The 22,187-nt window shown below is 47.8% G+C and overlaps 1 protein-coding gene across 3 annotated transcripts in view; it reads left to right on the top strand.

Annotated features, from left to right (window-relative positions):
- Window positions 1–4,250: 4,250 nt before the first annotated feature.
- Window positions 4,251–22,187, top strand: part of gcgra (glucagon receptor a) — a 114,343-nt gene continuing 96,406 nt past the window's right edge. For 2 of the 3 annotated variants that reach the window (XM_073026348.1, XM_073026346.1), the window contains exon 1: window positions 4,255–4,512. The gene's annotated coding sequence lies outside the window, so the exon portion shown is untranslated. Of the gene's footprint in view, window positions 4,513–22,187 lie in introns of all 3 variants that reach the window. The other variant, XM_073026340.1, reaches the window with a different exon arrangement.

Consider the following 22,187-nt stretch of genomic DNA (forward strand, 5'->3'; position numbering starts at 1 on the left):
GAATCTCACAGAACTAGAAGTCTTTTGCAAGGAAGAATGGGTGAAAATCCCCCAAACAAGAATTGAAAGAGTCTTAGCTGGCTGCAGAGAGCGTTTACAAGCTGTGATACTTGCCAAAGGGGGTGTTACTAAGTACTGATCATGCAGGGTGCCCAAACTTTTGCTTTGGGCCCTTTTCCTTTTTTGTTATTTTGAAACTGCGAAAGATGGAAATAAAAAAAGTAATCTTGCTTAAAATATTAAAGAAATGTGTCATCTTTAACTTTTTGCCTTTTCAAAATCAGGTCACCTTTTACTCACTTAGCTATTCACAGTAACAGTGTTCATGGGTTCAACGTCCATTTAGAAATCATATGGCAGAGGGGATGAAGCTGTTCCTGAATCACTGAGTGTGTGCCTTCAGGCTCCTGTACCTCCTTCCTGGTGATAACAATGAGAACAGGGCATATCCTGGGTGGTGAGGGGTCCTTAATGATGGGTACCATCTTTCTGAAGCACCACTCCTTGAAGATGTCTTGGGTACTATGGAGGCTGGCACCCCTGATGGAGCAGACTAATGGTAGAACTTTCTGCAGCTTCTTTTGTTCCGGTGCAGTAGCCCCCAACCACGCCCACCCCATACCAGGCAGTGATGCAGCCTGTCAGAATGCTCTCCATGGTACATCTGTATTTGAAGTGACAAACCAAATCTCCTCAAACTCCAAATGAAGTACAACGTGTTGGGACTAAGTTAGATCCTCAGAGATGTTGACACTCAGGAACTTGAAGTTGCTCACTCTCTCCACCTCTGATCCCTCTATGGGGATTGGTTCACGTTCCCTCATCATACCCCCTTTTTGAAGTCCGCAGTCAGCTCTTTTGTCTTAATGACGTTGAATGCAAGGTTGTTGCTGCGACTCAACTCAACCAGCTCGTATATCTCACTTCTGTACGCCCTCTCGTCTGGGCGTCTGAGATTCTGCCAATGGCTGTATCATCAGCAAATTTATAGATGGCATTTGAGCTATGCCTAGCCACATGGCCATGGGTGTAGAGAGAGTTGAGCAGTTGGCTAAGCACACATCTCTGAGGTGCACCAGTGTTGATTGTCAAAGAGGAGATGTTGTTACCAACCTGCACAGATTGTGGTCTTCTGGTTAGGAAGTCGAGAATCCAGTTACAGACAGAGGTACAGAGGAACAGGTTCAGTAACCTGTGGGAATGATGGTGTTAAATGCTGAGCAGTATAGTCAATAAATGGCATTCTGGCTTAGGTATTTGTATTGACCAGGCGATTCAGTCCATTAAGTCTGCTCTGCCATTCAATCACAGATGATTTATTTTTTCTCTCAACTCCCCTTCTCCCCATTACCCTTCATGCCCTTACTAGTCAAGAACCTCCACTTTAAATATATCCCAGGGTTTGGCCTCTGCAGCTGGTTTTGCAATGAATTGCACAGAGACACCACTCTCTGGCTAAAGAAATTCCTCCTCATCTCTGTTCTAAAGGGACGTCCTTGTTTTCTGAGGCTGTGCCCTCTGGACCTAGAGTCCACCCACAGTAGGAAACATCCTCTCCATATCCACTCTATCTGGGCCTTTCAGTATTGGGCAGGTATCAATAAGATCCCTCCTCATTCTACTAAACTCCAGCAACACAGGCTCAGAGTCATCCACTGCTCCTTATACGTTGGCTCTTTCATTCCCGGGATCACTCTTGTCAGCCTCTGAAGGTGGGTGGGGTGCCCGTAAAACTGTTGGCCTTTGGCTCCAAGGTGACCTCTGTGGACGCTAAAGGTCAGGTTACCTCTAGTATCTGGAATCAGATACCAGAACGACCCAGACCTTGCCTCAACTCCGGCTCAGACGAAATTAAATTCCGTCAACTGTACTTTGTTGGGTATAGACTGTGTTGTGTTGTGGAAATACCCTCCTGGTTCTCTGATATCGCCCAGGGAAGGGAATCTGCTGTCCCCACCCAATATAACCTACCTGTCTCTGCAGCCCAAGCTCATGAATGAGTAGCGAGCGGCGTCAAATGGTCTGTTTCACGGACGCTGACTCGCTGCCCTGTCAGCTGTGAGGCGCGATGTTTGCTCTGAAATATTTAGCTTGGAGCAGGCTTTTTACACATTCACTGTGAACAGGCCACGCATGGCTCACTGGCTTGCCGAGAGTAGGCTAGTAATGCGATTAAACACCAGGCTGACAGCGAGAGACACTGGGGCGGTGTGGTTAGAGCAACAGTTTACAGTGCCAGCGGTCGTCAACCGACGTTCAGACCCCACTTCACCTGTAAGGAGTTCGTCTGTTCTTCCCGTCTGGTTTCCTCCCACATTCCGAAGATGAGTGGGTTAGGGTTAGTAAACTGAGGGAATGGTACATCAGTGCCAGAGGCATAGTGGCACTTGTGGGCTGCCCCCACCCGGCACACCCTCAACATCTTTCTAGGGGTCCAGTCTTAAAGCATCAGTTATTGCCTGCGAGCTATCCTGTCACACATCGGGAAAAGGGATGGGGCGGATTTATTTGGATACCACAGCCGGTGTGATGGGCTGAATGGCCTCTTTCAGAGAAATTCTTCCTTTCACATCTCTATCGATGGCGGGGGCAGGGATCATCTACCCTGTCAAGTCAAGCCAGAGTAATTTATTCAAATCCCAATCCAGTCAGCTATCTCACGTGACAATCAACTCCTCAAACCCCTCCCACCATCCAAGCACATTGGGTCCGTTAGAGAAACGACTTAACTCAACAGCCAGCATGTCCCTGGGATGTGGAAGGAAGCCAGGGCACCCTGGGGAAACCAGGTTCAGGCATCGGGAGAGCGTGAGAACTCCACATAGACAGCCCTGGAGATTAGGATTGATTGAAACTGGGACCCTGGAGCCTTGAGGCAATGGCTACCAACTGTGCCACTGAGCTGGCCACTTGTAGCCAAAACTCTCTACCAGTGTCTGATTCGGCCTCATGGATGACAATGGGAGATAAGAACAGAATGGCCTTATCAACAGTACGTATCGTCCTGTTTAAACTCTCCTTGCTCTAGTCTAACCCATTAGAAATCCCGGGTCCCAATTTTGGGAGAACCCTCTTCTTCCTTGCAATGGTCCCTTAATAGTTCCATCACATTGAAATCACAGAGCACTCAACTCAATGTGTCCATCCTCACCTGGCCAGTAGACCCACCCCCGAGGGTGGGGTGTTGTACGGCCAGAGGAGATAGGGTGGGCAAGGCCAGCAGGTGTTGGGTTTAGAGTATAATCCAGGCCATGTAGAGCTTTGGTAATGACAAACTCTTGGATTGACATCAACTTTGATAATGACATCACTGATTCATATATTTTAGATGTTACATCGTGATTGAGTTCATGTGAACTCGGTGAGTTTCAAGGGATTACGGTAACCGAGATCCCGGTGAGTTTCAGGGAATTACGGGAACGGAGACCCTGGTGAGTTTCAGGGAATTACGGGAACCGAGATCCCGGTGAGTTTCAGGGAATTACGGGAACCGGGGCCATGATGGGATTCAGGGAATTACGGGAACCGGGACCCTGGTGGGATTCAGGGAATTACGGGAACCGGGACCCTGGTGGGTTTCAGGTAATTACGGGAACCGGGACCCTGGTGGGATTCAGGGAATTACGGGAACCGGGACCCTGGTGGGATTCAGGGAATTACGGGAACCGGGACCCTGGTGGGTTTCAGGTAATTACGGGAACCGGGACCCTGGTGGGATTCAGAGAATTACGGGAACCGAGAGCTTGGTGATTTTCAAGAAATTACAGGAACCGGGGTCCTGGTGAATTTTGCGCAGAAGGGGAACCCGGGTCCTGGGGAGTTTCAGGGAGCGTGAACAACATCACATGTCGAACCGCCAGAATTCCCAAATAATGGATATTGTAATTTTACTGATTTAGAGTGGGAAAGCTCTAAGCCGTTTCTCGATGCTCCTGTTGCTTTCCTCGTTAAATGTGATCTGCCATTATTTTCCACCCTGGAGACAGATTTGTGTCCAAAAGGGCTGTGTAGCGGGGCCGCGGTCTGCCCCTCTCCAGAGTCCCGAAGCGCCACGAATTTAACAGCTTACAACTTCACGTTAATATTTGAAGAGGTTACTATCTGGAAAAATACAAGCAGAGATGGATTTCCACAGGCCAAGTCCTGACTTATCCCTGTAGGACAACACTGGCTCACACTATCTGCTCGCAGAGGCACCGTCCAGTCAATGAGTTTATCATTAACGTGTTTTTTTTAAATAAACCCAGGCAAGGTCACCGGAATCTCTAATCCAATGTGTCCCACAGAGCTCAAATTGAGAGAGTTCGCTCCGGATTTTCTCCCCGAGCACGGGAGGGCTTGTTTTGGACCATCGCTGGTTGGATTGTGGATGGAATTGCGCGCAGGGGCCGGGAGCCTCCACTCTCTGCCACCCCGTCGCAGCTAACGGCCGGGAGCAGTCGGCAGCCTGGCTCTCTCTACCGTTTGGTGGAACACCGCCTCCTCCAAGTCCATCGGCAAGGAAGCCGAGAGGTTTGTCATAGAACCATCTTTATCTTTGGCTGATGTTGATGTTTGGCTTAGCAGGTCTGGTAGCGTCTATGGAGGGAAATAAACAGTCAACATTTCGGGCTGTGACCCTTCATCAGGACTGGAAAGGGTGCAGAAACCACCCCACCTTCTTATTCTGGCTCCTTCCCCCTTCCTTTCCAGCCCCGTTTGCTCAAAACGTCGACTGTTCATTTCCCTCCATGGATGCTGCCTGACTTGCTGAGTTTCTCCAGCATTTTGTGTGTGTGTGGATTTGGATTTCCAGCATCTGCAGAATCTCTTGTGTTTATGAAGAATGACTGTTGTCACAAACCTTTATGTAGTTACATATTTAGTATATAGAACAGTACATCTCAGTACAGACCCTTCAGCCCACAATATTGTGCTAACCTATGTAAACCTACTCCACATTCAATCTAACCTTTCCCTCCTTTCCAGCCTTCCACTTTTCCATTTTTTCCCTACCTCCCTGATCCTATCTCTGGCAACCTTTAGCAGAGGGCTGTGGAATTCGTTGCCCCAGATGGCTGTGATGCCCAGTCACTGGGTTTATTTAAAGGAAGGGTTTAATAGGTTCTTGATTAGTAGGGGTGTCAAGGGTTACGGGGAGAAGGCAGGAGAATAGAGCTGAGAGGGATAGTGAATCAACCACGAAGGAATGATAGAGCAGACTCGATGGCCTGAATGGCCTAATTCTGCTGCTATCTCTCATGGTCTTATCTAAGAGTTTTTTCAAAGTCTGTATTGTATCAGTCACGGGTGTTGCATCTCATGGGATCAATGCAAATGTGGTGATGAGGAGTCGAATTGTTTGATAAAGGCAACAGCCTGAACTGGGACTCGAACTCTGGACCCTCTGATTAAAAGTCTGATGTTTTGTGGACTGGGTTGTCCAGGCTGTGCAGGGTAAAAGTGTTGGAACAGCAGATGACTGGGAATGAAAGGGTTAATGTCTGTGGTGCACTTGATGCCTCAGGGCTCATTCTCTATGGAATTTAGAAGAATGACGGGGGTGGGGTGGGGTGGGGGGGGGGGGGTTCTCATTGAAAGCTGTTGAAAGGTCTGGATAGAGTGCACACGGAGAGGATGTTTCCTATAGTGGAGGAGTCTAGGACCAGAGGGAACAGCCTCAGAGTATAAGGACATTCCTTTAGAATGGAGATGAGAAGGAATCTCTTTTGCCAGAGAGTGGTGAATCTGTGGAATTCATTGCTGCAGACGTCTGTAGAGGCCAGATCATTAGGTATATTTAAAGTGAAGGTTGAAGGTTCTTGATCAATAACTGGCAAAGGGTCTCGGTCCGGAACGTTGACTGTACCCTTTTCCATCGGTGCTGCTGAGTTCCTCCAGCATTTTGTGTGTGTTGCTTGGAACAAGAGTTTGTTGCCGAAGTTTCCAACTAGTGTATGTCACATGTATTTGTGTGGTCGTTAGATGCTGCATCGTGTTTAGAGAAAACGGTTTTTAAATAGCGTCAGTGGTGTGTGTTTGTGTTCAAAGAGCAGTGATATTTGTCACTGATAATTGCCGAGAAGTAAAGAGAATTCAGAGCTGATTTGTTCACTGTCATTTCAAGCATTCGGACTTGGAGATGCCAGAAACAGCCAGGACTGAAAATGAAATGATTTCACTACTTCAACAAGTTAGGAACTACAAAGACTTTAAAAGTATCAACAGTCATCTTGAAGTGTAGATTTGGAGGATGCAGTCATCAAAATTATTGTATGAAGGGACTCCATTACCTGCACTAGGTGTCTGTGCTGACTTTGTTCGAATACACTCAGTCAAAAGAACACGGCAGCGTACACCAGTACATTCTCTCTCTCGAGATCTATTATGAGCTACAGTTTGATAATTCTGCCGTAATATTGTTAGTGTTCTGATATGTTTTGTATTCCATCCAAAACCTGATTTGTTTAATTAGTTAAATTGTAGATTGTCTTTTTTAAAATACATTTTTAACTATTTCCGTGAAACTTTGGCAAATTGAGGCAGCCGCTTCATTGGGCCTAAATGTACTGGTTACTATGTGTCTCAATGAACCAGAATCCACTGCATTCCCACGTTTAGCTAAAAATCCTACCACAGTTAGTATGCGTGTGTGTAATATTCCCAAAAATGACTAAAAATCCTACCATAGTGTGTGTGTGTGTAATATTCCTAAATTCAACTAAAAATCCTTCCAGTTTGAGTGTGTGTAATGTTCCCAAATGCAACAAATTGTCTTACAATAGTTAGTGTGCATGTGTATAATATCCGACTAAATTCAACAAAAAGTCCTACCATGGTTAATGTATAGTTTCACCTAAATTCGACAGAAAGTCCTACCACAGTTAGTGTGTATGTATAATGTTCCCAAATTCAAAGGAAAACTCTACTACAGTTAATGTGGTGGGTGTGTAACACTCCCAAATTCGACAAGAAGTCCTGCCACAGTTAGTGTGTGTTTGCATATTCCCAAGAACTGAGTGTAAAGGGGATGTGGTTCATTTCACAACACAGAGCAGGGGTAGAAAAGCCCACACTCTGCACTGCACACCAAGGCCTAATTAGGTTAATTCCTGCAACATAAACCAACTTAAAATAAGATAAACAGGCACAAGTAGGCCATCTGTTACATAGAATTTACAAACCCATCACTAATTAACAGGAGGTTAGGCCTCAGGCTTTAAGAGCTGGACTCTGTTGGGTTTTCATGCGTCTCTCCTTGTCTTTCTACGTGAGGATCGGCATGTAACACATTGTGCTGAATCAGACAGACGTCTTCCTGCTGCTCTCGGATCAGAGAGGGACATACACTAGGCAGCGCCTGGGCCTTTTATGCCCCTGTTTAAGTACTTGCAAGAAGGCATGACCGCAAGAAACAGCAGAGAGTTGTGGACACAGCTCAGCACATCAGGGAAACCAGCCTCCCCTCAATGGATTCAGTCTACACTTCTCACTGCCTCAGTGAAGTAGCCAGCATGGTAGAGAACCCCTCCCACTCTAGATATTCCCTCTTCTCCCCCTCCCATTGGGCAGAGGATGCAAAAGCCTGAGGGCCCCTATCACCAGGCTCAAGGACAGCTTCTATCCCACTGTTATCAGATTATTGAATGGTTTCCTAGTATGAAAAAGGATCTGGTGTTTTTACAACGTATATGATGAATAAACTCTTCTCCGGCCTTCTAGCCAGGTATAGGTATCGATTATAAACGATGATTCAATGACAACCTCACCATCTTCATCAAGCTGGCAGAGTTTGTCATCAAAATGTTGGTTACAATCGATACCTGTACCCGGCTGGAAGCCCAAGAAGAGTTTATTCGTTTCCTAGAATGTCAAGATGGACTCTTGACCTCACAGTCCTTCTTCGCCTTATTGCCTGTCTGCACTGCACTTTCTCCGTAACAACAATCGAAGACGAGGGCACACGTCTGTGCTGCACTTTATTTTGCATTTTTCCCTTGTGCCACCTCACCGTACCGGTGTGATGGCATGATCTGTATGGGCCATAAAACAAAGGTTTTCACTTCACCTTGGTACTTGTGACAATAATGAAGCAATTTGCACATTTTTGCTGGCTGATAATTTCCTTATGGTTTGGCCTGAGTCTCTGAGGCTGGGACGGGGTTCTGGGTGGCCTTACAACACTTTGCTGGAATGGGCTGCATGTTATCTACCCACTTTTCTTCCTTTCCTCGTCCTGCCTGGTATGGAGGGTCCGCGGGGTCAAAAAGGAGCTGAAAAGGGTTGTAAACTCAGTCAGCTCCATCATGGGCACCAGCCTCCCCACCATCGAGGACATCTTCAAAAGGAGTTACCTCAAGTAGGTGTCATCCATCATTAAAGACCTCCGCCACCCAGCCCATGCCCTCAATACTACCATCAGGGAAGAGGTACAGGAGCATGAAGACGCACACTCAGTGTTTTAGAAACAGCTCCCTCCCCTCCGCCATCACATTTTTGAACAATCCATGAACACTACCTCACTGTTTTGCAAAAATAGTGTTCTGGGTGGCATGGTGGAGATACATCTCCACCAAAGGAGGAGAAGGAAGCTCCTTCCCTCTGTGGGTCATCCTTGGGCAAGTTGTAGCACCTGCTTAGACCTCCTCCCCCCCCACCGACCCTGATCAGGGACATGTGAAGCCATGGGGGGCAGGAGGTGGATGGTCGTACGAGCAGCCGGTGCAGATCACAAGTCCTGATTGTGCGACCACTGACGCCAGGCAGACAATCTCTGGAGAGTATTGATAATGGCTATGGGTCACCCGTCTTGTAAAGCCACTGCCCAGAAGAAGTCAAAGGCAAACCACTTCTGTAGAAAAAATTGTCATGAACTATCATGGTCAAAGACCACGATCGCCCACGTCTTATTCAGCAGACAGTGCGATTTTGAGAGGGGGGCAGACACAGGGACAGATACGTAGGTGGATAAGAGAGGGAAGCCCTGTCACCCTTGGGCCAGGAGATCACTTGTGATATTTCCTCGTGTCACTGAACGAGTCCATTCATCCCATCAAATTTATTTTCAATCCCATTTGCCCGGATATCCCATAACCCCTTCCGTCAGTAGCCGGCCTGTGCACACCACGGACAGTTTGCCTGACAAAGCTTTGGGATGTGGGATGGACACAGAGCAGCCTGATCCTGATTCACACTGGAGACAAACAGAATGCTGGGGGAACTCGGCAGGTCAGGCTGAGAATTTTTATAACTTGCAGAATTTGCTTGTGTCAGAATTTGTTGGCACAGAACAACAAATTTCATGAATTATGTCATGAGATATATCCCCTATCTTCACTACTCCACTTTCTCATTCAGGTTTCTTCCCCCGTCCTTTCCAGTCCCGGTGAAAGGTCTTGGCCTGAAAAATCACCTGCTTATTCCCCTCCATAGATGCTGCCCGACCTGTCGAGTTCCTCAGCATCCTCTGTCTGTTTGGCTCCAGTGTGAATCAAAATCAGTCTGCTCTGCGTTCCTTCCACATCCCAAAGCTCTGTCACGTAAACTGTCCGTTGTAAACTTCCCTTGGCGTGAACAGGCCTGGACTCGATGGACAGAATGGCCACGGGAACTCTGGGCATATGGATTCGAAGAGAATGCTCTCAGTCTGATGGGCTGAATGGACTCCTCCTTTCAGATGAGAACTCCTGGCCCAAGGATGGGGGAGCTTCCCTGTCCGCCTGGCCCTCTCCGACGCTGCCGTTGACGAGCGCTCTGTGCTGGAAACTGCGTAAACCCGGCGGCCCCGGCAGCGGAGAGAGGACGTGCTTTGCCGAGCCCACTCCTTGGCTGACCCCCGCAACAGACGGCAGACAGCTCCTGATCCCTGGGAGAAGTCAGGGATCACTGCTGTGGGAAGGAAATGCCAGAGCTCGTTAAAAGGAATTCTTGGGATAGGTCCAAACCTAGAAATTATTGGGCTGCGTCAACTTGTACACACAGATGGAAGACCCAGACTACCGTAACCCCAGTGCTGGGTGAGGGGTCACGGTGAGCCAAATAATATTGGAGGAGCAATATCTTGCATTCTGTCTGGGTAGTCACCAACCTGATGCCATGAACATGGATTTCTCTGACTCCTAGTAACCACTCCCCCACCTTTTGTTGTCTTTTCTCCCCCATTTCAGGTGACCTCTCACTCTTTCTCTATTCCTCTCCGCCGTTATGACATGCCCATCACTTCCCTCCAATTCCCGCCCTCTTTCCCTTCATTCGACTGTCCTTTCTTATTAAATTCTCGTGTTTAAGATTTGCAGAGGTTATTCAGAGGGTGGGTGGATGGGTGAGGGATTGGGAGATGACCCCAGGACACAAGCAGAAAGGTGGAGGACTCCCTCACTGGAGCTCAGAATTTGCCTGTTTGGACATCTCCAGCTCAGGGTGTAGCACTGGAGTTACACTGGAATTGGCACGGAGACCGGCACTGGTTCCAGCTCTGTGCCAGGGGCAGCACTGGAAGCACATTGGAGATGCACTGGAACCAGCTGGAATCACATTGAATCCAATCCTGGGCCTTCACTGGGGGGGGGGGGAGCACGGGATGGGGACACACTGGAACCAGGACTGGTGTTCAGACCATGAACTGCACTGGGATCACACTGGGATCATACTTACAGCCAGGCTAGGTAAACATGGTAGGTTTCTAGTTCTGAAGAACATTTGGAGATTACAGAACATTACAGAACAGCACAGGCCCTTTGGCCCATAATGCCGTGCTGACCTTTTAACCTATTCTAAAATCAATCTAGCTTTGTCACAATCACAGACTCTGATGCGGGATCTACATGCCCGCGCAGGCGAGCTGCAGAAGAGGTTTGGCAATTGTGCTTGTGAGTGTACACATTCCAGCTAATTAGTACTTAATTCCGGTGGTATTTAACTCCCTTCTTTCCATTCTAGTCTTGTCGAGACTTGACCAGAAACACAGCAACATTTACACTCCCTGCTTGTCCGGGAGAGAGGGCTACTCTTGCGACTGACGCTGTTAAGGAGCATAGTGTTCATTTCATACTAGTTATTGCTTCCAGCCGCTGTGTTGGCAATAACTTTCAGTTTGAGAGTTTTAGTTGGCCTCGTGTTTATTGTTTTTCTTTTCCTTTAAATTCTACAGCAGTTCTCATTAATCTCAGTAAACTGTTGACCCGCTTCAGTGTCTCTCTTCCTCTCTCTGCACTTGGGGCCATGACCGAACGCTTTGACAACCCTACCCTCCCACACAGCCCTCCATTTTTCTTTCATCCATGTGCCTATCTAGGAGCCTCCTAAATGTCCCTAATGTATCTGCCTCCACCACCTCCCCTGGCAGCAATTTCCATGCACCTACCACTCTGTATAAAAGAAAACCACTACCTCTGACACCTCCCCCCTACACTCTCCTCCAGTTACCTTAAACCTAGACCCTCTTGTATTAGCCATTTCCGCACTGGAATAAGAGCGCTGGCTGGCCATTTGACCTATGCCCCTTATCGTCTTGTACAGCTCTCTCAAGTCACCTCTCATCCACCTTCTCTCAGAAAATCAGTTGCAATTTTCAGGCGTTTTATGTTAATTTAAAAAAAAAATAAAGATCTTTCGCTGTTGCTTTGTGACTTCATAGTTGATGTCCGTCAACGAGCAGTGGAGGAGTTTAGATGAGGGTTTAGTACCAGTGATTCTTGTGACAACGGACAGCATGGGCTAAGTGGCCTCCTCAATGTTTCAAGCTGTACCTTTCTTTCAGATTTACTATGTACTGTGCTCTATCTGGCCGACGTTTATTCTATTCATCACTGACTATAGGAGGACCCAGCAAATCAGGCAGCATCCATGAAGAGAAACAAACAGCCGGTGTTCTCCTCCATAGATGCTGCCTGACCTGCTGAGTTCCTCCAGCATCTTCTGTATGTGTTGCTCAAGATTTCCAGTGTCTGTAGAACCTCGTGTGATTATTGAATGTAGGAGTTGGGACAGTATGCTGTGATAGAACATAGAATATTACAGCACATTACAGGCCCTTCGGCCCACAATGTTGTGCTGACCCTCAAACCCTGCCTCCCATATAACCCCCCCCCCACCTTAAATTCCTCCATATACCTGTCTAGTAGTCTCTTAAACTTCACTAGTGTATCTGCCTCCACCACTGACTCAGGCAGTGCATTCCACACACCAACCACTCTCTGAGTGAAAAACCTTCCTCTAATATCCCCCATGAACTTCCCTGCCCTTACCTTAAAGCCATTAACCTCTTGTACTGAGCAGTTGTGCCCTGGCGAAGAGATGCTGGCTGTCTACTCTGTTTACTCCTCTTAATATCTTGTACACCTCTATCATGTCTCCTCTCATCCTCCTTCTCTCCAAAGAGTAAAGCCCTAGCTCCCTTAATCTCTGATCATAATCCATACTCTCTAAACCAGGCAGCATCCTGGTAGATCTCCTCTGTACCCTTTCCAATGCTTCCACATCCAATAGCATTGGTCTTTGGTGAGGCTGCACTTGGAGTACTGTGTATGGTTTTGGGGGCCCTGTTACTCGGTAGGCAAAGCAGTAAATCTGTGAGGACTTGAGGACCTGAAGCTGACCGGGAGGGGTCTCTGTTCCCTGGGACACAGGAGACTGAGAGGTGACCTTCCAGAAGTCGTCTTATAGACTGATCAAGAACCTATAGCTTGGTTCTCGATTAGTCAGGGCAAGAAAGGTTACAGGGAGAGGGCAGGAGACTGGGACTGAGAGGGAAATGGAGCAGCCATGAAGAAATGGTGGAGCAAACTCGACGGGCCAAATGGCCTAATTCTGCTCCTATATCTTATGGTCTAAGTGTTTAAAATTATGAAAGGCAGAGAAAGGATGGATGGTAGTGGTCTTTTCCCCAGAGTAGGGAATGTAAAACAAGGGGGCATAGATTTGGGGTGAGAGGGGAGGGATCTGAGGAGCACCTATTTCACACAGTACATGGAACGAGCTGCCAGTAGAAGTTGTTGAGGCAGGAGCAAAGGTATCATTTAAGAAGCACTTGAATAGGCACACCGAGGGCCAGGGCTTAGTGAGATATAGGCCAAATGTAGACCATTGGGACTTGCTGGGTGGGCATTGTGGGTGGCATAAACTGGTGGCATACTGTTCAGCTAGATTATTCATTACACGGCGCATTGAAATGGAATAAGATAAAACAGCATGGTAGTGGTTAGCCCGTTGCCACCCAGGTTCAATTCCCATCGATGCCTGTCAGGGAATTTGTGTGTTCTACCCGTGACTGTGTGGGTTTCCTCTGCTACTCCAGTTTCCTTCCACAGTCCACCGGCTGGAAGGTTAATTGGTCGTTGTAAATTGTCCCGTGATTAGGCTCGGGTCAAATCAGCGGTTGCTGGGCTCGAAGGGTCCTATCCTGCGCTGTATCTCAATAAATAAAAAAGAATCAATAATAATGCAGAATGAAGTGTAAAATCTAGCAAAAGAGTGCAGAGCAGGAAAGAGATTGTAACGAGGTAGATTGTGAGGCCTGTGGGCTGCCCCCAGCGTGTCCCTGTGCTGGTTGTCGGCATGAAGCCCCGCATTTCGCTGTACTGCACGTGTCAGTGTACGGTACGAGATAAATAACTGCATCTGTACGGGGGATAGAAGCTGTCCTGAGCCCGGTGGGAAGTGCTGGTAGGTTCCTGGTCAGTTCCCGGCCTCCAGCACTCGCCACACTCTCGCCTACCTCCTCTAAACGGACATCCCTTTATTATGAGGCTCTGCTCCCGGTCCCAGACCCTCCTCCTCGTGGACTCTCTGTCCCTACCTCCACTCTATCCCGGCCTTTCATATTCGAGAGGGTGCAATGAGATCCTCTATGAGTCAGGAGATTAAATTCAGGAGCTGCAAGGTAGTGTTGCTGCTCATTGAAAACTTGGTTAGAAAACACTTTGGTTCCAGTCGCCTCATTATGGGAAGGATGTGAACGCTTTAGAACAGGGGAGATGTACCAGAGGGCATGATTTATGGGGACAAGTTGAGCGAGCGAGGGGTTTTCTCTTTGGAGAGGAGGATCAGAGGTGACTTGATAGAGGTGCAGTAGACGATATCCTCCAAGAAGAACCTGTCATAAAGTTTGGAGGCTTGCGTGCCTCGATGACCCAGAGAGCTCTGTTGGCTGGAGTCAGGGCTTTACGATTTGGCTCTTGGTAGAGTCATCCATGCCAAACAGGTCAAAGGGCAGAGGTTAGACCAAAAGTAGTCTACCAGTCCTCCAGGTTCGGGGGTCCACCTCAGGGCTAACCACCCTGACTGGCAGGCGATAAGAGGAGTAGAGAGAGTGGACAGTCAGTGTTACTGAAAGCCCAACCTGCCCTGCCTGCTAGATTTATTTTTACTGAGAGAGTACGAAGTGGAATCAGGTTATAACAACAATCTTGGATCAATGTTGCAGACTAATTGGTGTGGTCCCGAGCTGTCTCCAGTATCCTGACGGGAAATGCAGGGAGAGAGTCAAGCACACAGGAAAGTGGAGAGTTATCTCCCCCCTTGAACTGTTTATAAAACGAGCAAACAATTATAATTGGCCACTCAAGGAACTCTGACGCAGAAGCTCAGCTTGGAGCTGTGTTTACCATTAGATGTCACGCCGTACGTGAGTGCGAGCAAATCCTGGTCTGCACAGTAACATATTCTCTGAATTGCCCGTTTGAAGGTGGCCCCTATAACCAGTGCCTGTTGCACTTGACACCAGGGGCTTGAACAGGTGGGTTGTGTCACCCACCAGCTGTCATTTGAAGGGCTCAAGAATCGTTTGGTAACTTACTGGGGTCAACTCACAACAAACTAAGTCACAGCATTTCCTCCAATTGACCAACAGTAATTATGTCCGTTTATTGCCATCCAGAAAGCGAAGGTAAAAGGTACAGAAGATCTCGTATGTATCCAAATGTAATGGCCTCCAGTCAAGTCAGTGAAGCTTGTGCTGGGCAGCCTGCAAGAGCCGCCACACTTACAACGCCAGCGTAGCTTCACTGTAACTCACTAACCCCAATCGTCGGTCTTTGGAATGTGGGAGGAAACCAGAGCAAACGGAGGAAACCGACAAGGTCACGGAGGTCACGTACAAACTCCTTACAAGCAACGGTGGGAATTGAACCCCGATCGTCAATCGCTGGCTGGCGCAAACCACTTCGCCGCTGTGCGCTGGCCTGGCGGAACCGGTCCCCTTTGCCCGCGTTTGACCTGTATTCCTCCAAACCCTTCCTATCAGTTCACTATTCAAGTTTATTTGTCGTGTGTTTGTGGAAACACACAGTGAAATGTGTCATTTGCGTTAACATCCGAGGGTGTGCTGGGGGTGGGGGGGGGCAGCCTGCAAGTATCGCCACACATTTTGGGCACCGCGGCAGCTTAGCAGTTAGCATGACGCTATTACAGGTCTGGGCACTCCAGAGGTCAGAGTTCAATTCCAGTGCCGTGCTGTAAGGAGCCTCTGTACGTTTTCCCTGGGTGCTCCGGTGGTCCTCCCACAGTCCGAAGGCGTACCGGGTAGGTTAATTGGTCATTGTAGATTGTCCTATGATTAGGGTTAGGGTTTATCCTGTTTTTCGGGCGGGGGGGTGGTTGCTGGGGCAACGTGGCTTGGAGTGGGCCGGAAGGGCCTATTCTGCGCTGTAGCGCTAAATAAAGAGATAAATATCCTGGCGCCAACTTAGCATACCCACAATGCTCGGCAGAACAACACAGAACACAACTAGCAACAAAACTACAGCAGCAAAACCAGTCCTGTTCCTCCCTCCCATCCACACAAATACTCAGCCCCTTCACCCCAGGACAAGACTACAGCCTCCAATCACCTGTGGATTCGATTGTCATCCATACACTTGCCTCAGCCACTTCCTCTGGCTGCTCATTCCACATACAGTACATATCCGAGTGGAAAAGTTGGCCCTTGGGTTCCAAAATTAAATCTCTCCTCTCTCAGTCCAAACCTGTGCTCTCGAGCTTGATTCCAGAACCCTGGGAGGATTAGGAATGTGTCACAGTCAGCCAGTGCACAGACAGAATATTCCAAGTGTTCTTTAAATATATTGCTGGGACAGATGATCCCACCTAAGGATTCAGTGAGATGATCTCTTTGATACTGATGTTGCCAACAAGGGGATTAGAAGTAATTTCCCCCTGACAGAGAGAAGCTGACATGCCTTTTGCAAAGTTGAATTGGATAAATATTTGTGGCTGAAGTTTATAAGTGGGATGTGGGGACAGAGCTGAGAAGAGGGATTAATTTTAGATTCCTCGGCACCTCTTTCTACCAGAATGGAAAACACAAAGAGGAACGTGTCTCAGAGGAACTGTGCTCTGGATAAACTCATTCCCAATGACACTCGACAGGACGAAACGCAGCAACACAAGAGGCTTCATATCCTTAAATGTCGCACGTGGTGGAGGCAGCCAATCCATCTAGTCCTTGACCCATAATGGAGGTCCTTGTATAGTGGACCTGGTAATTTATTTATTAAGATATCATGGTCGTGCTCTGGATAGTAGTAAGTTATTTAGTTAGAGACACAACACGGTAAGAGGGGCTTTCGGCTCACCGAGCCCATGCCGTACAAATACACCCAATTGATCAATTAACCTACTAACCCATACATTTTTCAGGTGTGGGAGGAAACCAGAGCGCCCGGAGAAAATCTACACGGTCGCGAGGAGAACGTGCAAGCTCCTCACAGACAGTGTTGGGAATTCAACTCGGGTCGCTGGCACTGTAAAGCGTTACGCGAACCTCTACCTTACCGTGCGGGGGCGGGGGGTGTGGTCGGAGGGGAATCGTTGCGGAGCTGTGGAGGAGGGAAACTGGACTGTTTTCAGGTGCTGGCACAATGGGCTGAACGGCCTTTCGTGCTTTGAGACACCACAGCTCAAAGTAAGGCGTGGTTGTGATATTTCCTTAAAGTGATATCACTGGGGGAAAGGTCTCCGAGCTGGTATCTGGAATGGAGCAGAGCAGATTTAAAACACTCTGGACAAAGTGCAGGAAGATAAATGCCTGATGAGTGAGTGTACCTTTCTGCTCAGGAAGAGTAGAGTTGAGAGAGGCGAAGCAGACCAGGAATGTGATATTATCGGACTCTGTCAGTGCACAGGGCGGGCCAACGTTAAACTCCTGCAGTTACCAAGGTAACTTTCACCCTGATAGCTGCTGTTTCAGTAATACCACGACCCACTCAACAATGCAGGCGTTTTGTCAGCTCAGCGCTGACAAAGGCCGGATCTCCCACGGGAGCGCGGCTGCCTCACCGTCCCAGAGACTCGAGTGGAGTGTGCGCGCTCTCCCTGTGCAACCGGACCAAGGCAAATCTATTATCAAAGAATCTATACCCTGAGGTTCATCTTCTTGCAGACACTCGCAAGACAAAGTAACAGAACAGAATCTATGGAAAAACCACAATCTACAAACATTCAGTGTGCAAGTAAAAAATGAATTAAACAGCGAGCACATGGAACGTAAGCTGCCGGGTCCTGATACTGAGTCGACAGGTTGCAGGGTCAGTTCAGCGCCGAGGCGAGTCAAGCCCGTCCAGGAAGCTGATGGCAGCCGGGCAGCATCCACCCAGGGCTCCTGCACCCGCTGCCTGACGGGGTAAGGGGAAGGGGGAAGGATCAGACTCGGGCAGTCAGGACGGGCTCGGGTGGGCGATCTTGGCTGGAGCAGAGCGGTGGGCCGAACACCGGTTTGTCTTCCCACTCGGGTTTTCCTCCGGTGGTCGCTCGATTGCCCGCTGTAAACTGATCCCGGGGCGTGGGTAAGTGGTGGAATCTGGGGAAGCTGATGCTAATGTGGGGTTCAGTTTCCCCCCACAGTCTGTAAGGAGTTTGTACGCTCCCCCTGTGACCATGTAGGTTTCCTCCCACAGTCCACAGATATGCGGGTTAGTAGGTTAATTGGTGACGTGGATGGAATTGAGCTGTGCTGTCCTGTTACCTGTTTAATGGGTTGGAGTTTAGTTGGAATAGACCTTCCACTTGCAATATTGATTGTCATACACAACAGTTTCTGGAATTTACCTCTGGTGCAACTCCTGCATTATCTTGTTGATTTCCTTTGTGCTCTCTCAGTGCACTGATATGATGAAACGATCTGTCTGGATGAGGTACAGGATGCACTGTTCCTCTGTTTGGATGACAAGCAATAACACAATTCACCAGCGATGCCTCTAGGACAGTGGCCTTGGACTTTGGATTCAAGTTCAGCAACCGTCATCGACAGCTTAGAGTCGCCACAGGATATGTCTGTGAAGACAGGGCACCCATCCTGTTCATTGAAAAGATGAAAGAGTAGCTCTATTTATCACATGCACATCGAAAGTGAACCGCTCCGTTTCACGTCAGCGAGCAACGCAGTTCGAAAACGGTCCAGGTGCAGGTTGATGGGACTAGGCAGAATAATGGTTTGGCATGGGCTAGATGGGCCGAAGAGCCTCCTTTTGTGCTGTCTTGTTCTATGACTCTGTTTGCTGAAGGGGTCAGCAAGTGTTGCCATGCTTCCAGTGCCAACGTAGCGTGCCCAGAATTTACTAACCCGGACTCATACGTCTTTGGACTGTGGGAGGAAACCGGAGCCACTGGAGGAAACCCACGCGCTCAAGGGAGAATACACAATCTCTTCGCAGACAGCAGTGGATTAAACCTGATTTTTTGATCGCTAGCACTGTAAAACATTTTAAGTTATAGTGTTGCCAAGACCTTTCAGGCAGTGGTAGTAGAGTCTCAATGGGCTGAATGGCCTTGCACCCACCGACAACAAGAGCGGATCATTGGGGCGGGTCTGACGATGGTACTATTGAAAGAACAGTCATTGCCCACAGCACCTGCCCTTGCTGTTGGCTCTACCTCCTAATTCAGCCAAGCCTCCGTACCTCTGTCTGTCCAGCTCACTTGGTTCTGGCCCAGATCCTTGTTGTCCTAGAGTGTGATGCAACCCTACAACCTCTGATTCAGAGGCGGGAGGCAAAGACGTGGCCGCGGTGCTGAGTTCAGAAATGGACATATTGTTCCATGAACCCTTGCTTACATAACACAGAGTATCCTGGTGCAGATCAGCGGAGCACAGACTGACTCACGCCTGCCCAATTCTCTGTGACCTGTTTGCTTACTTTTATCTGTTGCCATCGATTGCCAGTGGATGTTTGAATCACCGCGCCAGCACAAACACTGACCGGCAATGCCTAGAACAGGACAATACCCAATCCTGCGGTTCACCAACCCGTGACCTTCGAAGCCATCAGCTGGTATTTCATCATAGTTTGCTTTTAAGATTAAAGTATCTGTTTGTGATCAGGCAGATGATCTTTCCGTTAACTCATCCAAAAAAACATTCCAAAACATCTAACAGGTCCCACTTACAGTGCACTGAAGACTTGCATTTTTAATAGCTCGTTTCCTCAGTTTTTGTCCTGTGGTCTTGTGTTTGCAGAGTCATTTTTTTCTCACTGTATGGTATAATTTATGTATAACCTGTATTCTATGTGTTGTCTGTGCCCACGTTCAAAGTTCAAAGTAAATTTACTATCAAACTATACCTGTGAAGCTGCTGGTCCCTGTACCTCACTCTACTTGTACACAATGTCTGACATGACTTGACATCCCTCTTCAAGACTGTGCAAGGGCTTCAGAGTTAAAAGTAAAATTTACTGTCAAAGTACAAATATGTCATGACATCCAACCTTGAGGTTTATCTTCCTGCGAGCATATTTAGCAAATCTATAGAACAGTAACTGTAAACAGGATCAATAAACAAAAATCGACAGTGCATATGCAAATTTGCCCCTCTGACCCTTGACACAGGTGCCCCTCGGGGCTGTGTCCTAAGCCCCCTCCTTTACTCTCTGCGTACCCATGACTGTCTTGCCACCCACAGCTCCAATCTGCTAATTAAATTTGCTGACGACGCTACATTGATTAGCCTAATCTCAAATAATAACAAGGCACCCTACAGAGAAGAAGTCATCACCCTGACACAGTGATGTCAAGAAAACAACTCTCCCTCAATGTGGCACAAACAAAGGAGCTGGTTGTAGACTACAGGAGGAATGGAGACGGGCTAACCCCTATTGACATCAATGGATCTGGGATTGAGAGGGTGAACAGCTTCAAGTTCCTCGGCATCCACATCACCGAAGATCTCACGTGGTCTGTACACACCAGCTGTGTGGTGAAAAGGGCACAACAGCGCCTCTTTCACCTCAGACGGTTGAGGAAGTTTGGTATGAGCCCCCAGATCCTAAGAACTTTCTACAGGGGCACAATTGAGAGCATCCTGACTGGCTGCATCACTGCCTGGTATGGGAACTGTACCTCCCTCAATCACCGGACTCTGCAGAGAGTGGTGCGGACAGCCCAGTGCATCTGTAGATGTGAACTTCCCACTATTCAGGATATTTACAAAGACAGGTGTGTAAAAAGGGCCCGAAGGATCACTGGGGACACAAGTCACCCCATCTACAAACTGTTCCGGCTATTACCATCCAGGAAATGGTCCCGCAGCATAAAAGCCAGGACCAACAGACTCCCGGACAGCTTCTTCCACCAGGCCATCAGACTGCTTAATTCATGCTGATACAATTGTATTTCTATGTTATATTGACTGTCCTGTTGTACAAACTATTTATTATAAATTACTATAAATTGCACATTGCACATTTGGACGGAGACGTAACGTTAAGATTTTTACTCCTCATGTATAGGAAGGATGTAAGAAATAAAGTCAATTCAATATAAATAAATAACAAGCATGAAATAACAAGATAAAGAGTCCTTAAAGTGAGACCATCAGTTGTGGGAACGCCAGAAATAGATGAGTGTAGCTATCCCCTTTTGCTCAGGAGCCTGATAGTTGAGGGGTAGTAACTGTTGTTGAACCTGCTGGTGCGAGTCCTGAGGCTCTCGTACCTTCTACTGGTGGATTCAAGGTTCAAAGTAAATTTAATGTACAAAGTTTGTATACATCATCTTTGAGATTTATTTTCTTACAGGCATTGACTAGAAAATAAATACAATAGAATTTATATTAAAAAATTATACATAAAAAACTGATGGACTACCAACGTGCAAAGGAAGACAAATCGTACAAATAATAATTGTAAAAGTGAATAAATAATATCAAGAGCATGAGATATACAGTCTTTGGAAGTGAGTCTGCAGGTTATGGAGTCAGATCGGAGTTGAGGTGAGTGAAGTTATCCATGCTGGTTCAGGAGCCCGATGGTTGTCGAGCAATAGCTGTCCCTGAACCTGATGGTTTGGGACCTAAGGCTTCTGTACTTTCTGCCTGGTGATAGTAGCAAGGTTTTTTTTAAGAGCAAAGAACGACGTTCAGCCTGTAATTACTGATATAATGTAAGAGGTCTGTACAGCTCTCAAGTCTGCTGGTGGCCACATTGTGCTGAAGGAACGTGATGATGAATTCCTGGCAGGGGCTGTGCCACCATTGCAGCCACACGGTAGCTGAAATGCTCCCGCGCACGTAGCCTTGTTGCCACACAGCAGGAATTTTCCTTTATATTAGGGTTTCCCAACCTGCGAACCACGGATCCCTTGGTTAACGGCAGGTGGTCCGTGGCATAAAGGAGTTTGAAAGCCCTGTTTTGTATCAGTTTTTTAAATTAAAGTGCGGTGTACTTTTCAGACTGTGTAAGGATTCCCTGCTCAGAGCAATGGTTGGTCCGGCAGCCGTAAAGGAACGTTGATTGCAGGGATTACGACTGTAGAGAGGGCAGCTAAAACACCGCGGTGCAGCCATTAAGGGGTGCTTGGTAAACTCAGTGATAGCAAAAATTCCATCCATTTCCTGCACCGCAGTTGGCAGATTAATTGGACACTGTAAATAGTATTTAGTGTGTAGGTAGGCAAGTGGTAGAATCTGAGAGAGGTGATGGAAGGGGGGGGGGGTGAGTAGGGACAGGATTGGTGTATAGATAGGTACGTGACCATCAGTGCAGGACCACCTGCTTCCTGGGCATATCTCTCTGTGTCCCTCAGGTCTGTGACCAGTAGTGAACACGAGGACCCTTTCCCCGTCTTCTCAAGTCCTTAACGTCTTAACTTCAGGTAATGGAGACTTAGTTCAGGGAGGGTTTGTTACATTGACCAGTTCCTGCTCCTGTCACTATTAAATTCCAGTTCAAGTATCTCATCTCTCATCTGAGCACTGTCAGATTTAATTATTGTGGACA

Source organism: Hemitrygon akajei, chromosome 22 (assembly GCF_048418815.1).
Source record: "Hemitrygon akajei chromosome 22, sHemAka1.3, whole genome shotgun sequence".
Lineage (NCBI taxonomy): Eukaryota > Metazoa > Chordata > Chondrichthyes > Myliobatiformes > Dasyatidae > Hemitrygon > Hemitrygon akajei.